This window comes from Neltuma alba, unplaced genomic scaffold (assembly GCF_004799145.2).
Source record: "Neltuma alba isolate B1F8T4 unplaced genomic scaffold, ASM479914v2 tig00001113_pilon, whole genome shotgun sequence".
In the NCBI taxonomy this organism is placed as follows: Eukaryota; Viridiplantae; Streptophyta; class Magnoliopsida; order Fabales; family Fabaceae; genus Neltuma; species Neltuma alba.
Genome location: NW_021632334.1, coordinates 82999 through 92051, shown reverse-complemented (window position 1 = coordinate 92051; position 9053 = coordinate 82999). Strand labels below are relative to the sequence as shown.

The 9053-nt window shown below is 32.2% G+C and overlaps 1 pseudogene; it reads left to right on the top strand.

The window, feature by feature from the left end:
• Positions 1 to 850: 850 nt before the first annotated feature.
• On the top strand, positions 851 to 8697 carry LOC114750696 (very-long-chain aldehyde decarbonylase CER1-like; annotated as a pseudogene).
• Positions 8698 to 9053: the final 356 nt, after the last annotated feature.

Here is a 9053-nt window from a genome sequence, read left to right as displayed (position 1 = left end):
AAGGAGGCAAGGTCGGGAAGAAGAGATTAGAGGAGAAAGAGAAAAAAACAGAGGGCATTTTGGACATTCTACCATCATTCATATTTGCAATTTGGAACCGGGTTTCTTTGAAGCTATTTTCCAAATTTAAGGTCCCTAATAGCTATTTTATATATTGGAGGGTCTTTATTTGTAATTTTTTCAAAAAATATTATACTTTTTACATATTAATTATGCTCAACTAATTTTAACTGTTTTTTTATCAACATAATTTGGTTATTTGTCTCTTATAATAAGGAACGGAGGAAGTAATTAAGAACAATTAGTTAACATTTCTTAAAAGCAATAAATGTCATTATCTCATTAATCAATACTCCCTCACCCTATTTATGAGCTTTAAATTTGGAGAGGAGTGTGATCTATTTTATAAGTTTTAATTTTGAGTTTCTCTAAACATTTATTGTATTTTTTAAAAAAAATTCTTTTAATTATTTATTTTCTCTTATTAACCATACCCTCTTACTACATTTATTCATATATTCTTTTTCATCATTTTTTTATTTATTATGAGAGCATATTTGAAAACAAAAATATATTTCTAACATATTTGTCATTTTTTAACAAATTTTAATTAATTATTTGTTTCTTATGAATCAGTTATTTGAAACTTATACTAAGAAAGGAGAACAGGATAGAGCATACAATGCTATTTCTCTCCACATGGATCGTACAGATACTGCCCACGCAAACTTTTGAATTTGTAAATAGCTAACCATATGCCCGACTTGGTACGCAGGGCAGCAAACTTGTCTCCTGCATATATATCTTTCCGATCTCTCGAATCGTTCGACCACCTCAGTGTTCTCCAAAAATGGCGACGAACCCAGGCATTCTGACCAATTGGCCATGGAAGCCTCTTGGAGACTTTAAGGTTTCTTACGTTATTTCTTTAGTGTGCGTGCGTGCGTGTTGTGTGTGTGCCTATTCAAGGTTTCCAGGCATTATTTTATTCATTTCCATGCAGAAATGTTTGGCTGACATGTATGTTTAATGTCATGGTTTTCTTTTTAAATATGATGGAAGTGGTTGCTACTGGCGCCGTGGGTGGTACACAGCAGTTACGAAATGATAATGAAGGAGGGAAATGAGAGGGACGTTGGATACTTTCTGGTATTTCCATATATGTTGTTGAGGATGCTTCATCAGCAGATTTGGGGTTCTTTTTCTCGTTATCAAACTACCAAAGGCAAAAACAGAATTCTTGACAAGAGCCTCGATTTCGAACAAGTTGATAGAGAAACCAACTGGTAATTAACCAATCATCTTCTTTTTCATTAGTCTTATATATACATAGATAATCTCTTGTTGCTTGGGTTTTCATCATTTATTAAGAAACGTACAGATTAACCATAACAATCTATCTCACACACACACACACACACACACATATATGGTTGTTGCGTTAATTTATTGCTCATTAAAATGAATGCATATACTCCCTCCGTTATTATAAGTTTTAAATAATTAGTTCACGGATAACAAGCAATTAATTAAAACTAGTTAAAAATACTCCTCTGGTTGTATTTATAGAGTAGAAAGAGAGAGAGACATTTTTTAACCCTATTTATAGAGCACTGAGAGAAATTTTTTGTATGGATGTATAATTTTACCTCTCATTTATTGTTGTGTTGACTTTATTTGTATGAGGTATAATGTATATTAAATAAGGATAAAATTGAAAAGTTATTAAATTTTAAATGAAAGTTAATGAAATTTAACGTTTTTCTTGGTCTATATAAAACATGCTGAAAGTGTCTTATAAATAGGACCAGAGGAGTAATAAATAGGTTAGAAATATATTTTTATTTTTAAATATACTCTTATAATAAATAAGAAAAAGGATGAAAGAGAATGTGTGAGGAAATGTGATAAGAGAGAAATAATTAAGGGCAACATTGATAAGAAAAACTCAAGTTAAGGCTTATAAAATAAATTGTGTTCGTTTCTAAATTTAAAACTTATAAATAAGACCAGGGAGTGGCTTCTGAGTTGTTCGTGAGTGACATTTGAATGGATTATTAATTGTTACTCCTGAACCCATCTGTTAGTGCATAATAAATTTGGTGGGGTCTAATGAAAGTTCGTGCAATGTAAAAAATTTGAGCTTTTCTTAAATGGAAATGATACTTAGCTCCAAAAATTAATTTGATATAATTGAAAAAAATGCTGAAAGGATGTGAGTTAGAACCCAATTTAAATAGTTGTGATTAATTACAGTTTTTTTTCCTTTTAATTTATGTATTTTTTTTGCATGATCTCTAATTCTACTGAAAACAAGTAATGAATTAGCAATGAAATTTGCTAATTAATGTCACTAATTGATTGGTGATGAAATTTTATCGTTAAACAGATTTAAGAATGAAATTCTGTCCGAAATTTTGTATTTTTTAGTATTATATGTGAATTTCCCACCCTCGTACTCAGACAGTTAATTTTAACAATATCTCTTGAAGTGCGAGTCTTGCGTGTTCTATGTATTTTTATTTTCTCATTCTTCTTATGATTTGGTAATTAATTAATGAAGGTCTATAACTCGTTGCTTAGCCATACATGAGCCACACGTCACGTTTGCTACGAAATATTAAAATTGAGGAGTAAGGATTGGAAATGGGCTTGAGATTAAAATTTATTCAAAAAGTGTTTAATATAAGAGATTTTTTGTTACGTGAGATTAAACAAACCTATATATGTGAGATTGAGGATTATTATGGGGGGAGATGATATTCTCCAATCCTACCTTTATGAGTTTGTCTAATCCCATGTAACAAGCAATCTTTTATACTAAATATTTTTTTAATGATTTTTCTTAATGGTATTCTCAGTTCCTATCTCTCATTTTTAATACTTTATACCAAAAAAGATCATAGCTCCACACTTTAATTATATACACCATGGAGCCCTCGGCTTTTAGCGTGTGTCTCTTGATCTCAATGCTTTATATTAATTTCTGCCAAACCTCGAATTAAATTAGTGTCCCATAGTCCCATGAGAGCCTTAAGCAGCACGAAAATTTATTCGACTGTCTTTTAATTACCTGAGAGAGGAAATAAATGTATAAATAATTAGCTTGGCATCATTATATTCCTATCTGAAAATCATGTCATTATATACGCCTCCACCCTTTTCACACCAACCAATAGCTAGGATAACATTTTTTTTAACAAATTACAATAAAGTTTCACTCAGGAGAATTAAATACAAAAAGATATCTTGAAATTATCAAATTATTTTGAAGTTTTGAAAGACCTCATTGTAAGAGATTTTATTTGTTTAATTACCAAATTGCTTTTATTTTTTTTAAAGTATATGTTGACAACTGAAAAGGCAGTAATTAATAACTTAAGATGTAATGATTAATAATTATCATGATAGGTATTAATAATACATTTTCTTAACACATCACAAAAATATAATGCATGAGTTGTCAATATCTTCTATGATAATTGTTAATTGTTTTACCTTAAATTGTTCACAATTGTACTTTCAGTTGTAACGTATACTTTTTAAAAAAAAAAAGAAGAAGAAGAAAAATTTGGCAATTAAATAAATGAAATCTCTTGTAAGGAGGTTCCTTAGGATTTAAGATTAATTTGATGATTTCAAAAGATTTTTTTACATTTAATTCTCATGGGTGGAACCTTATTACAATTTTTTCTTTTTTCTTTTTTAATTAAAGAGATAGGTGCTAACGGATTGAGATTACACATGATAATGAACTTGCAACCTCTTACTCATTAAAGAGCTCTAATGCCACTAGACTACAAGACCATGCATAAGAAAAGACATGATAATATAAAACATCTAAATTCTCACATCGAATGGTACGAAATGCTCTGAGGGTTCTGCTTGCTTTTTATAGTCACATTAAACTTTAACTAATTCAGATTAAATCATGTAAGACTTTAAATGAGGGTTATCTTTTTGAAGGCATCGTCTACAATCACATACACTCACATGGAAGTTATTGTACCTAAATAAGCCAAGTTGATCCCATAATTCTTGTTGTTTTAATTGATTTTTGCAGGGATGACCAAATAGTGTTAAATGCACTTTTGTTTTACATTGGGTATATGTTCGTACCAGAGACTTCTAATATGCCATTCTGGAGAGCAGATGGAGTGATTATCACAGCAGTTCTACATGCAGGACCTGTGGAGTTTCTGTACTACTGGTTGCACAGAGCTCTTCATCACCATTTTCTCTACTCTCGCTACCATTCTCACCACCATTCCTTCATCATCACTGAGCCTATCACTTGTATGTATATATGTTTTCATCATCTCATCATCATCTTTAATTACTTTCTCTCTCACATCTATTTCATTCTCATCAATTCTATACGTGTGTGAGTTATTAAGACCCATAAATATGATTTTTATTTTTTTGGCTGGTTGGGACAGCTGTGATACACCCATTTGCAGAGCACATAGCATACTTTATGCTATTCGCAATCCCAACATATACGACGCTCATAACAAGGACGGCATCCATAGTATCATTTACAGGTTATCTTGCATACATTGACTTCATGAACAACTTGGGTCACTGCAACTTGGAGCTCATCCCTAGCTCTCTCTTTTCCTTCTTCCCTTTCTTAAAGTATATCATGTACACTCCCACGTAAGTTCCTTTACTCTCTCTCTCTCTCTCTACAATAATTGTTCTTGCAATTTGATATAAATTGGGGTCTTAGACTACCTAGAACCACTCCAGGTAGTTCGATAAATTAAGTTTGGTCCAACCTGATCTCAGGTTGAAACTAGAACAAACCAGACCATGATCTGTTTTTTTAGCCTAAGATCTTATCTAGACCAAATCTCGGGTTAATGACTAATCTAGTCTAGTCTGGTTTATACACACCCCTATATATATACTGAAAGTGTGTTTTTAGTACCTCTTATACAAGATCTTATATATTGGCATCTTTAACATATAAAATAATCATAATTATTATTTTTCATTCTCATCAAAACCTAACAATTTTGAATCCCCAATTATTTAATAGTCGAAGAGCAGCAAGCTAAGAGTGGGGGGTGTTTATCCTTGAGATATTGAACATATGTCTTTTTAACATATTACTACGATATGTCTCATATCATGGACAACATTTCCGTTCATCTCACAAATTAAATTAATGAGATACCTAATCTTGTGCATATGTTACTTCACAACATGAAAATAATTACTTTTAACACATTGAATTAAAACTGAACATGTAAATCATAAAACGTACCTCTTCTGCTGGACAAGATGTGCATCATAAGGACGTACATATTTCCTTTGGGAGCAGAGAGAATATTTAATGCGAAAAGAAATAATTATTCTGAAAGAAAATAACGCAACAATCCATTAAAAACGGACACATACTTGGATAAATAAAAATAATAAATATAATTAATTAGCCTTTTTAGTCATTATTATAAGGGCACTTTCTAGAAGGATTGGATGCCATTAAGTAGGAAATTGATGATGCTTTTCTTCTTTCAAAATTTCCCTGCCATATTTAAAGCTTGATGAAATATTTTCCACCATGAATCATTAATTTGGATGCACTTCATGATTTTAAATATTGGTAAATTTAAAAATTTATCTCACTTCGAAACAAAACTAATGACTTAGTTACCTTTCTTTAGTTTGTGTGAGGTGATCAAAGGTGATTTATAATAAAATGAAGGAGAGAATCCTCCCCCTCATATTCTCTCATATATATGTGTGTGTATTCACAAATGTAATATAATTGGCTCTCAAGATATTAAAACGCAAGTTAGGTCTGCAGTGTCCTTCTCGCGACAGCCTTACGTACACGCAGTAGTGGTTATATGCATTAAAAGTGCATATTAATTTAATTTCCAACTGCTTTGCTTTGATAATAAATCGAAATCCTGGCATGTCATTTCATTGTAGGGTGATGATGTCCTTCGTATAAGTAAAAAGTCGCAGGTTATATATATATATATATATATATCTCACTTATAGTATCATGTTATTAGTACTTGTTTTTTTTAATTAAAAAATATTAAGTGATGGGATCTATGAATTCAAGAGTTTCTCCAATTAGGTTAATATCTTGGATTGAACTCTTCATTTGGATTTGTATTAACAAAAAAAAAAACCTTTATTAAAGGCCCCACGTTCATGGAAAGTGCATACTCCTAAATGGCTAAATATAAATTAGTTTTTCTTTCTTATAATACACACATCCAACACAACATCCACACGTGGCAGTTCAAACCACGACATAGGGAAAGACTCATCCCTCTCCATTCCCAGGGCAGCTCTAACCCTAGCTCCTTATTCAACGTCACTCCATGATTATCAACTCCTTCTTTAACTCATTTGAATACCATTATCAATTTCCACTGGACATACTAATCTTTCTGTAATAATTTTAATCTTGATTTAATTTCAACCCTTATTTCCTATGTTGCTTTTGGATTCCTAACCTTCATCTCGTAAAATGTCATGAATATTCTTCTATAAAATATACTATGAAAATCACTCATAAGGTCATGTATTTTTTGGTGAACATAGCAGTATATTTCACAGTAGAGAAGAATATAATTAACAATAATTTAGCTAATTGATCATCATCTGATTTGATTCTTTATTTGTGTGATCGATAGGTTCCACTCTCTACATCACACTCAATTTCGGTCCAATTATAGTCTTTTCATGCCAATATATGACTACATTTATGGAACTGTGGACAAATCCACAGAGATAACATATGAAACATCATTGAAGCGAACAGAAACCTCGCCACATGTTGTGCACCTAACACACCTCACAACTCCAGATTCCATCTACCATCTTCGTTTAGGATTTGCTTCTTTAGCCTCCAAACCCCAGACTTCTAAATGGTACTTCTTCTTGATGTGGCCTTTCACTCTTTGGTCTTCTATCATGACTTGCTTTTATGGCCGAACATTTGTTTGGAGAGCAACACATTCCAAAATCTCACCATGCAATCATGGGTTATTCCAAGATTCTTCGTACAGGTATGGACTATTATTATTAATCATTTAATTATCCAGTTCATTTTCTTAGAAAAAACAAGTTAAAGCCAATTATTTGATTGTTTAATTAATTAAAAATCCTTTTATAGTATATTTCCAAGAGCCAAAGAGAGACATTGAATCAACTGATAGAAGAAGCGATACTGGACGCAGAGTCGAGTGGAGTTAAGGTCCTGAGTCTTGGTCTTCTAAATCAGGCAAGTTTCAATTTTTTTGAAAAATCTATTTAAAGCTTAATTAATTGAATATACTCTCACTCTAATTAATGACTTGAATATGTGTGGATGTAAAGGGAGAGGAGCTTAACAAATGTGGAGAGATTTACATACAAAGGTACCCCCAGCTAAAGGTGAAGATTGTGGATGGAAGTAGCTTAGTGGTTGCTATAGTCCTTAATAGCATTCCAAAACAAACAAGTCAAGTGGTTCTTTGTGGTTCTTGCACCAAGGTTTCTCTTGCTATTGCAACTGCTTTATGTCAAAGAAATATCAAGGTATGTTCAATTTTACTTATATAATTGCCTAACTTTTTTTTAATGTGTAATGTTGATTCGAGCAAAATATTTTATAATTTACTACTAGCTTCAGTCCTTAATATAGAAGCTAGTTGACTAATTTGAGTAGATTAAGGAAGTTTGTTAAATTAGTTATTTGTAATAAATAGGTGTTGTCATTCCTAAAATACCCTTGCTAATAATGTGTATTGACCAAAATTACCATTTGATGAAACCTTTAACATGTGCAACTATTACAATCACTACTTTAGGCAAAATGAATAAATACAAGAGATGAAATGGATTGAGATTTTATATTTAGGACTAAATTGAAAATCAAACTAGCTCTTATATTAAGAATTGGAGGTAGTATATTGGAGGCAACAATCCACTCATCTTAGCTAAATCTAAACTTAATATATATATATATATGTCATATAATCAGGATATGAAATTAATCAATTCTTTCTTGCAGGTAATAACAACGTGCAAAGACAACTTTGAGAATCATCAATTAAGGATAAGCAGACCTGAGTTGAGAAAGAATTTGGTCCATTCGACATCGGACACTGCAAAGGTAATTAAACTCATTTTTGAACCTAACATCATCGCACTCCTCAATTATTGATATGGTAATCTAACATCAGTATAATATTATGTTGTAAATTGATTCAGATATGGTTAGTAGGCGAGAAATGGAAGGCGAATCAACAAATGAAGGCACCAAAAGGATCGTTGTTCATACCATTGACCCAATTACCTCTAAAGGAATTGCGCAAAGACTGTTTTTATCTCACCACACCTGCTATGATAGCTCCCTCTTCTTTTCAAAATTTACACTCTTGTGAGGTCAGTTACCCACACACAACACTTTTTTTTTTTTGGGGGTTTCTAAGGAAGAAGTGAATTAATAAGTTCCACTATATGTGTCACAGAACTGGTTGCCAAGAAGGGTGATGAGTGCATGGCGTATTGCTGGAATATTGCATGGCTTGAAGGGTTGGGACGTAAATGAGTGCGGAGAAGTGATGTTCAGTGTTGAGAAAATATGGCAGGCGAGTCTTGAACTAGGGTTCCGGCCACTGCCACAGAAGATTCCGTTCATTGAATCCTAATCAACTAAATCATATCAAGACGGATCCTCTTAGTTTCATGTTTTGCTCACTCTGGCCCAAGTTTGCCGGAGAAGATGATCTGAATCATTTCAATTATTCTCGTCATCTTTTGTTCGATTTCTGTTACATTATGTCGTGAGACTGTAATTTTTGTCGTTTCATTTTTATTTGAACTCTTAAACCATATGCTTATATATATATATAGTGTCATGATATAGAAATGTGAAGGTACGTGTTATGCCATGTTGGCGCCGGTCCAATCTTTATTCCATTTTCAAGGGCTTGCCGCAATTGTCCTTCCGCTTCACCTTGGTTTGTCATAGATTCATCACTACTCCTTCGTTCCTTTTTATAAACCATAAACTCAACAAAATATTGTGTAATTTTAGT